Source organism: Asparagus officinalis, chromosome 2, assembly GCF_001876935.1.
Source record: "Asparagus officinalis chromosome 2, Aspof.V1, whole genome shotgun sequence".
In the NCBI taxonomy this organism is placed as follows: Eukaryota; Viridiplantae; Streptophyta; class Magnoliopsida; order Asparagales; family Asparagaceae; genus Asparagus; species Asparagus officinalis.
The window spans coordinates 60,552,961-60,567,216 of NC_033795.1; positions in this window are offsets into that span (position 1 = coordinate 60,552,961).

Below are 14,256 nucleotides of genomic sequence, written 5' to 3' on the forward strand. Positions count from 1 at the left end.
ATTTGAATTTGTCAGTGGTCAACATTTGAAATTGAATTGTTGTGTACAAACAACTCAGCTTTACACATTGTCCAATGTATATAGCTAAGCATTCATTGAATTGTGTGAAAACTTTATATGAGTGTGAATTATTTTCTAAAATCAGCTTAGCCTTACACATTGTCCAACGTATACAGCTAAGCATTCATTGAATTATGTGAAAACTTTATATGAGTGGGAATCATTTTCTGAAATCAGCTCAATTTTACACATTGTCCAACGTATACAGCTAAGCATTCATTGAATTATGTGAAAACTTTATATGAGTGGGAATCATTTTCTGAAATCAGCTCAGCGTTACACATTGTCCAACGTATACAGCTAAGCAAATTTGAATTGTGTGAAAACTTTATATGAATGAGAATCATTTTTTGAAATCAGCTCAGCTTTACACATTGTCCAACGTATACAGCTAAGCAAATTTGAATTTTGTGATAAATTGATAACAGCTGGAAATCATTTTCTGAACTCAGCTCAGCTTTACACATTGTTCAACGTATACAGCTAAGCAAAGTTTTATAAATAACATACTAGATTAGGTTCCTCCATACAATTATTCATTATTGTGTTAAATTATTATTCTCCATTTCTGCATACTTCAGTCATTCTTTTCTTACTTCAAAAATAAATTTCGATGCTGGAGGTCCATCATATTTATCATCATCTTCATCTTCAGATAATGATAATTTTCTAAAAAATATCATTGTAGAGATTGATGAAACCGAAGAAGTAATTTGTGAGTACATTAACAACAACATGATCATCGCCAACAATTTATGTCAACAAAACTACCAATCGATCCATGGTGGCTCGATTCCCGGTCATGCAGTGATCAACCACGATCGAGAAACTGCGCATCAAAATTTGGTCATAGATTACTTTGCCGATAATCCATGTTTTGGTGAAGATATGTTTCGTCATCGATATTGTATGTCTCGAAGTTTGTTCCTTCGTATTATTGATGCAGTGAAAGATCATGACTATTACTTCTAATAATGAAGTGATGGACTAGGTAGAATGAGATTATCACCGTTACAGAAAGTAACAGTTGTTTTTCGCATGTTGGCATACGATCTATCAGCTGATGCTACGGACGAATACGTTAAAATATGCGAGTCAACAATAATTGAAAGTATGATAAAATTTTGTCGTGCTATGGTGGAGATATTCACAGAGCGATATCTACTAATACCTAATGCTAATGATATTGCTAGGCTACTCTATATTGGTAAAAAATATGGTTTTTCAGGAATGTTAGAAAGTCTTGATTGTATGCATTGGAAATGGAAAAGTTATCCAACGGTATGATCTGGGCAATACGCAGGACGTAGTGGGTCACCAACTATTATCCTTGAAGCTATAGTAGATTATAATCTTTGGATATGACATGCATATTTTGGTACGCCAGATACCAATAATGATATCAATGTGATGAAGTCATCTAATCTTTTCTCTAATCTAGCTCAAGGTATTACTCCTTTCGTTCACTATGTTATTCAAGAAAAATAGTATAATATGAGTTATTATTTAGCTGATGGTATATATCCAAAATGGGTTACTATTGTACAAACAATCCAACAGCCACAAGGTAGGAAGAAATTTTTTTCCCCATAAAATAGGAAGCATGTAGAAAAGATGTAGAACATGCGTTCGGAGTTCTCCAATCACGATTTGCAATTGTGGCAGGATCATCATGTTTTTGGAAAAAAACATGTGTTACATGACATAATGATTGCATGCATTATTACGCACAATATGATAATCGAGGATGAACATGATCTTTATGCACCAATTCAAGAAGTGAGAGAAGCACCAACACCAGAAGTTGATATTATAGCAGATGAAACTACAAGATTTAATTAATTTATTACACGTTACAGACAAATCAAGGATAAAGATGCCCATATTGCACTTCGTAATGCATTGATAGATCATCTATGGGAGGAATACACTAATTCATATAGTTAAGTGCACATTGAATTTGTAATTTTTACATTGTTGTTAATGTTTAATTATTTTCTTGTATTTTATTTTCTATTATGTTATTAAATGTAATATTTTGGCAATATCAATAATAAAAATATAACATTTTATCAATCAAGTTATTTAATTAATAAAATAATATTTCATTATTTTATTAGTTTAATTTTTTAAATAATAAATCATTTTGTTTGCAAAATATGTGAAAAAAAATAAAATTTGATATGTGGGGTTAATTGTTGAAATAGTTAAAAATATAGGGAATAAAAAATAATAATATAAAAGTAGATAAAAAGGAATATACTGAGAATATTTTTTTTTGGTGTAAAAAAATAGTGCAGTGCGTTGGAGATGAATTACTATTTGATGTGATTTTTGCACCATTTTAGTGCAAAATTTGCATCATTTTGGTGCGATGGGTTGGAGATGGCCTTATGATCTGTTATCATTGTTGAAGACTGGGGCATGAAGGTAAGGATTGTAGAGCTTAGGGTCTGAGGGTTAATGACAATCTTCAAAATCCTTGGAGATTCAAAGTTGATGCTAGAGGGCCTCGTCGTAATCCTTGGACACAGCGGAGAGAAAATCAAGAAGTGGCTTCGTTTAAAGGGAAAGTGGTAAATTCTTCTGCTACAGGGAAGATGGTGGTAAATTATTCTCCTAAATCTACTTTTCCTTCTCTAAATTTTTTGAAAAAGGATTGAGAAAGGGTGATGCCCAATTCTTGCTGAGGAAGAGAATGATCATTTCTAAAAATCAGCAGATCAATGTGATAAGCAATGTGCTAGGGTTTATGGTGATTTTGAATCTGATCTGAGCATTCCCGATGATCATTTATGGTTTTTTTCCTATGTTTTATCAATTTTAAGTTTCAAAAAAAAATTCACAATCATGTTATTATTTCATTTATTGAGGGAAGCTATATTTCTTTGTTAGTGTTGGAACTTGAACTCGTTGTCTTTGCTTCCTAGAATAAACAATGGAATATTCATTTGTTCACAAGAGTGCTGCTACGGAGATCCAAAATATGGGACCAAGGGAGGGAACATGTGAGGTGTCCCCTCCCTATTGCATTATGAGTTGGCATGACCAACTCATTATGCAATAGGGAGGGGACACGCCTCCCTATTGCATTATGAGTTGGCATGACCAACTCATTATGCAATAGGGAGGGGACACATCACATGTCCCCTCCATTGGTCCTATATTTTGGGTCCTTAAATCATTTTTCTTGTTCACAAATGATGAAATGATTGTGAAGGCGCATCAGTGGGGGTAAATTGGATGATTTAATTTAGATGGGGGTTAATGCTCTAAGATCATGTAAATCAACTTTCGTCGTTGGAGTCCCTTTTGAGAGATCAATTAGCAAGCAGAGAATTATGGGAGTGTTGATTAAAATTAAGAATGTTCCCCCCATTTCTTTAGAGTTGGGATTCATGCATGAAAATGGTGAAACCCTTTGCTGATCTTGAGGAGTTAGACACTTTAACTAGATTTGTGACTGGTTTTGTAGATGCTATTATAAAAATAAAGTGTTTTGAGCTTACTGATATCCCAAAGACTATTAAAATTTACATTGGACTTTTCAATATATAAGTGTTAAAGTTCTTATAATATCTGACATTTGTACTAGAGATCCTCTAGTGAAATAAATGCAAAATGTTTCATTGTCTCAAAAGTCTGATGGTCATAATTGGAAACATACTAAGATAGGAGATTCTAAAAATGCTAAGGATGATATTGATAAGTCTGAAGACTCTTCCAGAGGAGTATATGATATCAATGGGTGGTCTATGAAAAATGATTTTAGAACCAATCTATGGGAATTAAAAAGCAAGTAAACTTTGAAAATAAGTTGCTGAGTTTTATAAAGGTCATACTGATGTTAAAAAGAGGACTGAGAATGCTTTGACTACTGGTAAAATGGACATAGCACTACTGGATTTAGACTCTTTGGCGATGGACAAAACCGTCGCTAAAGGTCGAAATACCGTCGCTATATCTTTTAGCGATGGAAAAAACAAATTCCGTCGCTAAATAACCATCGGTGCATTGAGGGTCTCTAATTGGACTTTTGGCGATGGAAATGCCATCGCTAAAGGTTAGCGACGGCTATTTGGCGACGAATTTTTCGTCGATCTATTTAAAAAAACAAATTGACATATAGCGACGGCCTATTAGCGACGACAAAGATTAGCGACGGATTTTCATGTCCGTTTTTCGTCGCTAAAGAGTTTTGTAGCGACGGTCTATCCGTCGCTAAAAGTAACCCATATTTTTTTTAAAATGCTCTGAAAATTGAAAAAACTTGTACAATAGCATAAAATTTTTTAAACCATGTTCAATCAACAATATCACCTATATATAACACATATAAACCCTGTTCTATCAACAATATCACGCATAAACCCTGTTCAATCAACAATATCACGCATATATAACACATATAACATATTTCAATAAAAACAAATAAATTATTACATATTGTTTTTACAAACACATTTATTGTTTTCAAAGTTAAAATATTATAAATCATTCCTCATCACTATGACTACCCCTGGCTCCACCTTCTCTAGAAGTCTCAGCCTGCAAATATAAATCAAACGTTAACAAGAGTTATCAAGCATATACATCACAAAAAACTAAATTTTGTAGTAAAGTAACAAATTATAAGCCAACATGGCATGACATGCAAGTTTAGCAATATGAGAGAGTATCATGGCATATTCTTATGCGTTATATGTTTTGAAGAGAATATCATGACATATTCTTACTTACGTATTATACGCATGCACGCACGCACAATTCTCTCACCATGCACGCATGCACCATAACCCCACTCACAATTCTCTCACCACGCACGCACTATCAACACCACCATCAACACGCACTCACACACCCTAATCCCACCCATAATTCTCTCACCATGCACACACGCACCCTAACCCCACCCATAATTCTCTCACCACGCACGCACCCACCCTAACCCCACCCATAATTCTCTCACCATGCACACACACACTCTAACCCCACCCACAATTTTCTCACTACACACGCACGCACGTACCATCAACACCACCATCAATACGCACGCACGCACGGAGAATTCTCTCACCATGCACGCACGCACTCACCCTATCCCCACCCACAATTCTCTCACCACACATGCACACACCATCAAATAAAAGCATTATAAGTATATATTTTTGGCTTTATGTTTTAGGGTTAGGGTTAGGGTGTGTGTGTAACAGACCAAACCGTAAGATCTTGCTTATAACACAACATATCTTCCTTTATAGTTGTTAACTATGGAAAAGTTGAGCTGTAATATTCCACTTTAGGTTTCATTTATTTTTTATACCTTGTGTTCTTTATGGTTAAATTCATGTATGAGAAATAGTTAGAGAATACAAAATTATCAAAAAAGAGTTAGAGAATATAAAATCATTTTATCACAATCAGTTATATGGTTAGTCTTGTAGACAATGCCTAAGTGAAGGTAATAAATAAACATATGGATTGGTTCTAATTATAGCTTGGATAATTAATATTTTTATTGGATGTAGTTCTAGTTCTTTAGATATACATAGCTGGTTATTAAAGCTTGATTATTACATAGCTAGTTCTTAAATTAAAAAAAGTAAAATATATATTACCTGATCCGCCATAAACCGTCTCTATATGCCTCCTGAGGCAGAGTCGACATGAATTGCGAGAACTCTAATTCCCTCTGCTCTCGACGCCTCCGTTCTTCCTCCGCCATCCGCTGATGCTGTTTGCTGTACCTGCCAATCTTCAATCATTTTTAACCGCTACTCCACCATCGATTCTTGATATGAACCGCTTCCTGGTGTTCCTGGTGGTGCTGTAGACTCATAGGTGCTACTAGACTCGTGCGACCAATGCTCGGATCCTCTCCACCGGTATCTATTCTTCCTACTCGATCCAATGATCATCTCGATGTTGGAGTCCTCCTCCTCTCTATTTAGCCGGGCCGGAGTGCTAGAACTAACCTGAGACTGAGACATTTGCTCCTGTACCTTGGCATGTAATTTCTCTTGTGATATATCAAAACAACCCGGGCAAGTCGACTTATTAATGATGCATTATTATGAAATAAAATATACAAATAAACTGCTACTTACAACCAAATCCTTATTCTTCACTTTCTTCTCTTCATCAGTGTAATTCGGGCTCTAGGAAGTCAGAATACGATCTGCAAAATATTCGAGATCCCCCCTTCCCTATTTCATTCAAATATATCATTAACCTATAACACATAAATTATACTCGAATTGAAGAGATAAAAGCTAATATATTACATACTTCAAGCTCCAATTGATGATAATGCAGGCTGAAGGACCTGGAGCCCCTATGATGCTCATAACTGTGAGGCGCGTTGTGGTTCCTCCTTGCTGTTTTAGCTTGAGCTTGCAAAATAATGTCAAATCAAAACAATATAGAAATTCAAATAATAAATAAAAATATGTACTTCAACAATACCTGAATTTCGACCGTATCCCAGTAATTACGAAGTGCAAAAAACTCTACACCATCTACGCGCTCGTCAAGATGCCAGAAGCGCTCACAATCTTTTGTTATTTGAACAAAATATTTTTTCTTTACCTTAAACCACCATCTTTTGAATGATAGATTGATTTGCGTGAAGCAGTAAGTCCAGGTACAAATGTTACCGTGAAGAAAGAAAAATCGCTTCAGCATATAAAGAAAAAAGAGATACAAATCAGTGTATTAAAACATAACAAAAAACTAATAACTAATAATGATGAAAATTAAAATAAATAACTCACACATATATATCTCCAACAAGCCACCAGTTGCATCAATCCGCTACGATTTCCACATCAAAAAATGTTGAAGAAATCATGTCTTCTGGCTAAAGTGGTGAGGAAATTGTTGAAAGCATTAGCAAAGGCCTCGACAGGCACTCCATTCTCCCATCGGATCATGACCCTCCGATGAATATCAGGGACGAGGCTTTATTCCCTGGTAGCACCACGGTCGCACCTAGCAGGTCACCCGGTACTTGCGAAACAATGAAAATCGGGTGAAATATAAGTCAATCCATATCGATAATAAAAATTAAAATAATAACTGATAAACTATAAAAAATTTATTCATACCTTTCAGTTCGACGCATCTACGCCTTACTTATTCGTACCTATGTTACGCGATAAGTCGCAAAGCATGATAAGAATCCTAATCCCCCTTCACCTTGGTCGGGCTGTAGACTCGCCGATCTATAATAGAATCTAGCGGTAGTGTCGCAGCTTCTACAGTTGTGCTATACGGCTCATATCTCCGCTCCTCCAATACATTTGCATGCGACGGCGGCAGCGGCGACATCTCTGTATGCTGTGTAGGATCAGAATGTGTCTATGCGTTATGTGGAGCATCTCCGCATCATGTGTCTTGTGGCGGCGAGTCTTATGTAGCATCTCTACGTTCTGTGTAGGAAATATTAAAAAATAATGTTAGACTCACATTAATAGCTTATAGAAATGTACAGATATAACAAATAAATAAAAATACCTGACACAAAGGCATGTGCGTCGCCTCCAGAATGTCTACCAAAAAGTCTCTCAAGCGCTTTCTTACGTAATCCTTTTGTCATCTATACTTTAAAACATAATGAGTATCCAACAAAAGCATATAATGCAAATAATTAATAAAATAGCACATGTCACAGAATCGTGTGTACATGATGTCTAGTCAAACAAATAATACAAAGGAAATACTATAATACATGACACACACCAATACATGATAACCAGTCAAATAGATAATATAAAGGCAATACTATAATACACGACACACGCTAAAGTCCGATACTGTAATACTACGAGCATGTACAAATCATAATAAAACACAATGAATGTTCTTTTTAATTCATAACCAAGTATTACATTATTATGATGATGTTGAGGCTCTACTCTACGACCATGTGCATGCCGATGAAATGTCTGTTCTTATAGTTTTATCGACTCTGCTGCGGACTGATTTTTTACCTTTACGTCTTAGCTCACATATAATCATAGGTACATCAGGATGCACTAGTGTAATTTTATCGACCAGATTATTATTTTATGTTAAGGAAAACTCAACAACTATTTCGTTGGTCAAGATAACCTCCTTATTGTGATCCTCGTCAAACATGGCTTCATGAATGTAGGCACTAGGCGGATTCTTAAGGACAACCCATTCGTTATTTTTCATTATATCTTTAACATAAAAGCACTGTTTGGAGTGAGTAGCTAACATATACTTTTCAGTCTGATATATTTCCTTATTAAGATTAACAAGTGTGCAACCATAGTCATCCTTCGTCTTTTTCTGCTCACACCAACGAATCTTAAATATCACATGACTGACTTTCTTATTAATCCCTTAGAAAATCTCCACGATATCTTCTACCTGACCGTAGCAATAGATTTCCCCTTGTATCGGATTTAGATCTTTTGAACTAGCGTATGACAGTTGCGAGAAGGTGCAAAACACATCGCTGTTTTGCATTCATCATCTCCTTTCGAGACCGATGGTGTTAAGCCTAAAGTCGTTGACACAGTAGCCTTCATAATGCTTAACCATGTTAGAAGGACATCTGACATATAAATAAGCTTTCTCAGGTATGTTAACCTCATTCATAATCTGTTTGTCAACCTTTAAAAAAAGAAGCAAATAGTTTACATATCTGGTGGTAGACATATATATTTGATATACGAATCAGAAATGTAAAAAGATCTTGCTTCACCCTTCAGCCATGCAAGGAATTGTCTAGAGCATTTGTCCATAGCTCTCTTATTTTTTCTGCATTTAAGAGTAGTCTGGACATATCGGATGTGAAGCCTAGAATAGAAGCATTTATAACGGTTAAATAGAGATAATTATTGTGAGGTGATATGATCTGATTCAAACGGTTAAATACTTACATTGTGTATATGTTAAATGTAGCATCATTGCTCAGGATATATATGTGGGCTTGATCTAGCTCCATTCTGGGGAATCTAGTGTCCTCCCCACGATCATTGTAGAATATTCCGTCAATTATTCGTTAGGGATGATTTAGTCTTGTCTCCACACCCCACAAGTAACAAGAGATGAAATTCAAACTCTTGTTACTTATGTAGTTCTCCGCGATCGACCCTTCAGGACGTGCACGGTTATGTCTCAATTGTTTTATGAAACCCAAATACCTATAAGCATATAGTTTCATGATTTGTGACAAAATGGAACTAAAAATGTAATTTGACAAATATTAAATAAACATTATAATAATAAATACCTCTTCACATGGTACATCTAGCGATATTGAACTGGTCCTGCGATGCGAGCTTCGTATGCTAAATGTATTGTGAGATGCACCATGACCGTAAAGAATGAGGATGGAAATAATATTTCTATTTTACATAGTGTATTGGCAACACGTACCTCTAATTCTTCAAACTCCCTGACATCAATCACCTTGGAGCACAACTGCTTGAAGAAACCGCAGAATTCTATTATCACCATCGCGAGTTCCTTCTCAGCATGTCGCAACCCAACCAGGAGAAGTTGATGTAATAGAATATGATGGTCATGTGTCTTGAGTCCCAAAATCTTTCTGTCCTCAATATGCATATTTGCTGAAATGTTTGAAGCATAACCATCCGGTGTCTTCACGAACTTTAGAAATAAACACATATTATAGACCTCATTCTTTGATAGTGTGACACGGGAGGCTGGGAGTTCGAACTTTTCGTCACCCTTATCTATAGCTTGCAGTTCAGGACGGATGTTCAATTTTGCTAGGTCTCGACGTGCCTATAAGTCATCTTTTGATTTTTTCCCCGTCCTGCAACAAAGTGTTCAAGAGATTCTTACATATGTTCTTCTTGATGTGCATGACATCCAAGTTGTGACGTATTTTTAAACTTCTCTAATATGACAGCTGATAAAATATGCTGAATTTTGACCATCCATACGGAAGTTTAGTGCCCTTAGAGACACGCTCATGCGACTGGACATTGCGAGACTTATTTCCTTTTGATATGCCCTTGAGAAATAGCTTACCATTTCCATTTCCCTTCTATTTTTGCTTCAATATTTTTCTCCTAACCCCAAATGAGTTTCCTTTGTTGAACCTTTTCTTTCCAAATATTTTTCTAGGTAAATGGTGTAGAAGCTCAAATATTTCTTCTCCGGTCAGCCTTGGCGGTGCCGGTTTGCTTTCTGGATTACCGTCGAACTTGCCTACTAACTTTCTGAACTTGTGCCCTGTAGGCAATCATCTTCTGTGTTGCCAATAATAGAACTTCCGACTGTACTTCAGGAACTTTCCCTCATAGTCTGACATGCAAACCGGACAAGCAATCTGACCCTTCATCGACTATCCAGACATGTTAGCGTATGCCGGGAAGTCATTAATTATCCACATAACCATTACCCGCATACAGAAAGACTTCTTACCATAAGCATCATAAGTACTGACACATTCTTCCCAGAGAAGCTTCAGGTAATTAATTAATGCTTGGAGGAAAACGTCGATGTTATTACTAGGAGAATATCTTCCAGGGATCAAGAGTGAAAGTACATGTACGGCTGCTTCATGCACATCGACGGCGATAGATTGTACGGTGTCAGCAACACTGGCCAGGTAGACCAAGTGGAGCTCATTAATCCAAACGAATTAAATCTGTCACTAGCAAGCCCCAACCTAATATTCCGAGTCTCCTTACCAAAGTTGGGGTATATACGATCGATGTGCTTCCATGACTCATCGTCAGCAGGATGTCTCAGTTTCCTGTCCTCTTTGCTGTCGGTCAAGTGTCATTGCATATTTTCAGCTAGCTTGGCAGACATATAAAACCTATGCAGCCTAGGAATAATTAGAAAATATTAGAGAACCTTCGTAGGGATTCTGCTCTGCTTATTGGATGCACCGTCTTTGGATGTGCTCGTATGTTCTCCTTTCCAGCGTGATACATGACACGTCGGACATTCCTCCAGAGCTTCATTACCTTTATTTACAGGATGTAGTCGTTAGGACGTGTGCATATCTTCTTGTAATCAAGCCCCAGCGTATCAACAATCTTGTGGGCTTCGTAATAGGTTGCGGGGATGCTTTTCATGCCGACTGGAATAACTTTTCTTAGCAAACCTAATAACATCTCGAAATGTGTAACAACCATCCCACTGAGTGTTTAGATATGAAGAAGCCTCAGCATAAAAGAAAGCCTCATGAACTCCTTGCACCCCTCGTATAACGATGACTCGTTTTCTTCAACAAGTCTCATCAATCGATCTACAGCTTGAAACATATCAGTAGTGTTGACATCACTCAACATTAAAAATAATCACAATGGCTAAAATAAAACTTATATAATGAGTTAATAATTTAGTCTTTTGGATTACCAAGTAGGTTAACTATGTTAATTCTTCTCCTTAATCCATCTTCCTTAGCCCTTTACCAAACGGTGCCTTAAAATGTTAAAAACAAGTCACCAGTACATCAAATTATTTACTAGCTTATGTATAAACTTTCCAAATTTGAGGGTGTGAGGGTCAACACATGGAAATGATTGATTAATGTCATTTTACAAGTTACTAAAATCAAAATCCTATTCAAAATGGAAAGAACTGCTTCTTGGATGTATCTTATCCAAAATTTTAACATTTCCGTCCTAAATTCTTATTCTTCTTTTCATGCAAACAAAGAACTAACTGTGCATCATTGATAACAATAATTTATAAAAATTTTATTGAACTAATAAAGAAATTTCTAAAATCGAAGGAGAGGGAGGAGAAGGAAAAAAATGATGACGACGCACGGCTTAATTTCAGAATCATTAATATTTGTCCAAGAATATGGTCAAGATGACTTACATTAATTGATGGGCAGTTTTCATTGATTTTTAGGATTTCAAGAGAAAAAAAATTCAAATCTAACAATGGTGAAGCATCAAATCAAGCCGCCAATCTCAGGTACGATAATTAACTACAATAATTAGTGCCATAGGCAATAACTTTTTTTTATCATAAAAGTCAAAAACCTCAAAAGCTAGCATGACTTACAAAGCTTCTAAAAACAAGTCTTTCTGACCACCTCCTTAATATATGTATTCTTATTAGGGTAAATTACACTAAATCTGCGAGAATTTTCAATGTTTTACAATAAATCTCCAATAACTTTCAAAATCACGTTAGACCCTCAATAACCTTTACATTTTGCAGGAAGCCCCCAATAAGTTTATGTGTTTGCGGATAATCCCCATCAATTAGAACCAAGAAACAACATAAAAAGCATTTTGAAAGTTAATAGAGATTTAATATAATTTACCCAAAAGATATTAGAGATTTTGTATAAAAATTATTGGGGGTTTAGTGCGATTTTGAAAGTAGATATTACGATTTGTTTGAAACAGTCCACTGTATGCAAGATCAAGAGGATGGTCAACCGGCTTCAAATTACTATACAAAAAGATTTAAGAAACACCAAATATGTCCCGTGATATAATAATTTATGTTAAAATCATCCAACAACGAACTCATTTAACATGTATATCTTCCTTAAAACTTCTCTTTTAAGTATGTCTCATATAATAAACGTAGAGATTATTGATGCACTTTGTCTTGTATAAAAGTGTCGTCCCTAATGTCATCTTTCGATAAAACATGGAACATGCGCCCACGTGAACACTCTCTCTCTCTCTCTCTCTCTCTCTCTCTCTCTCTCTCTCTCTCTCTCTCTTGGTTGTTGGTGGAACCACTCTCTCTCTCTCTCTCTCTCTCTCTCTCTCTCTCTCTCTCTCTCTCTCTCTCTTGGTTGTTGGTGGACTCATCAAAGTCCATACTTGATAATATTTGTAATTTTGGCAAATTGCATCCAATACAGCAATTAAAAATAAAACATAGCAGCAAAATACAAAATTTAATGATACGAAAAGTATAAATATAGAGTACTGCATGAGGAGGCACTGCTGATATTCTCTCTCTTTATGTAGATATCTTTTCTATTGTTTAGTAGTTTAATTAGTCCACATCCCAGCCAACTTGTCCCTTGCACTAATTACTAATTAAAGAAATGAGATAAGTTTTCTTGTTAATTCCTTAATTTTGTTCTTAATTAAATGATATCACTTTTAAATTATTATTTGTTCTTATCTAAGTTGATAGACCACTAGACCTTTCTTTCTCAAACAGATTAAATTCATAATGCAAGCATACTTTTAAAAATTTTGTTTGTAGTAGTCAATTACAGTTGGAGAGCAAGTCATTAAAAAAAAAAACTCCTCCAGTATAATAATTTAGAAGTATATAGAGATACAGATAGTAGACCTAACTAGTTTATTTTTCTAAAAGTTAATAGAAAACCTAGATACGAGTAACATTATTTATGGTATTAGTTTGAAAATGAGAGTTTGACAAATCAATCCTAGAGATATTAGATCATAATTGGATTAATGTGTTTAATCCGACTCATAAACTAGTTAAACAAGGTCAATTTATTTGACTCAATCGGTCTTGTTTAACCTGATTTGAAAAAAAAAAATAGAACGTCTTTTGAAAAAATAGAATAGCTCACATATGTAACAGATAAATAGAAGAAAAGTTATTATTCAAGCACAAAGAGAATTGCCTTTTAACGATTAGATTAGAATGTTAAAATACATGTGTTCATACTTAAAAGTAGTCATGGATTTAATTCTCGTTATTAGCACATTTATTTTAAAGAATCCGATGTATTTGACTTTTTTGTCAACCCTAATTGAAAAAGTCAACCGTAATTGGAAGAACAATTGCTTGTGGATGCTTTTCCATTTTCCAATAATAAAACAACAATAAGGTGATGCAATGTTTCTTTAGTTCATACCAAAGAAATTGAGCATTTTCTAGCTAGACCAATTCAAAGGAGTCACAGTCCTTGTCCACATGCATCTATTGCTTGAGGATACTTTATACGAACAGGTTCAACGCGGTTATTCTATGGACCCTCGCAATTGGGTGGCTGATGTAGGAATTTTTCCTATTAGACAAGTGCTTAAGTACTTGTTTTAAAATTGTTGATTGTACTTAGGGCTGTCCAAAAAGCCCGTCGGTCCAGATCCGCCCCGGGGCTCGGGCCGATACAATGCCAACCGAGCATAGAAAACCAGGCTGGGCAGCCCGGACCCGGAGCTCGGCCCGGCCGCAACGGTCACCTTGGGTGACTGTTGCGGGCAAAAGCCGGCCCGGCCC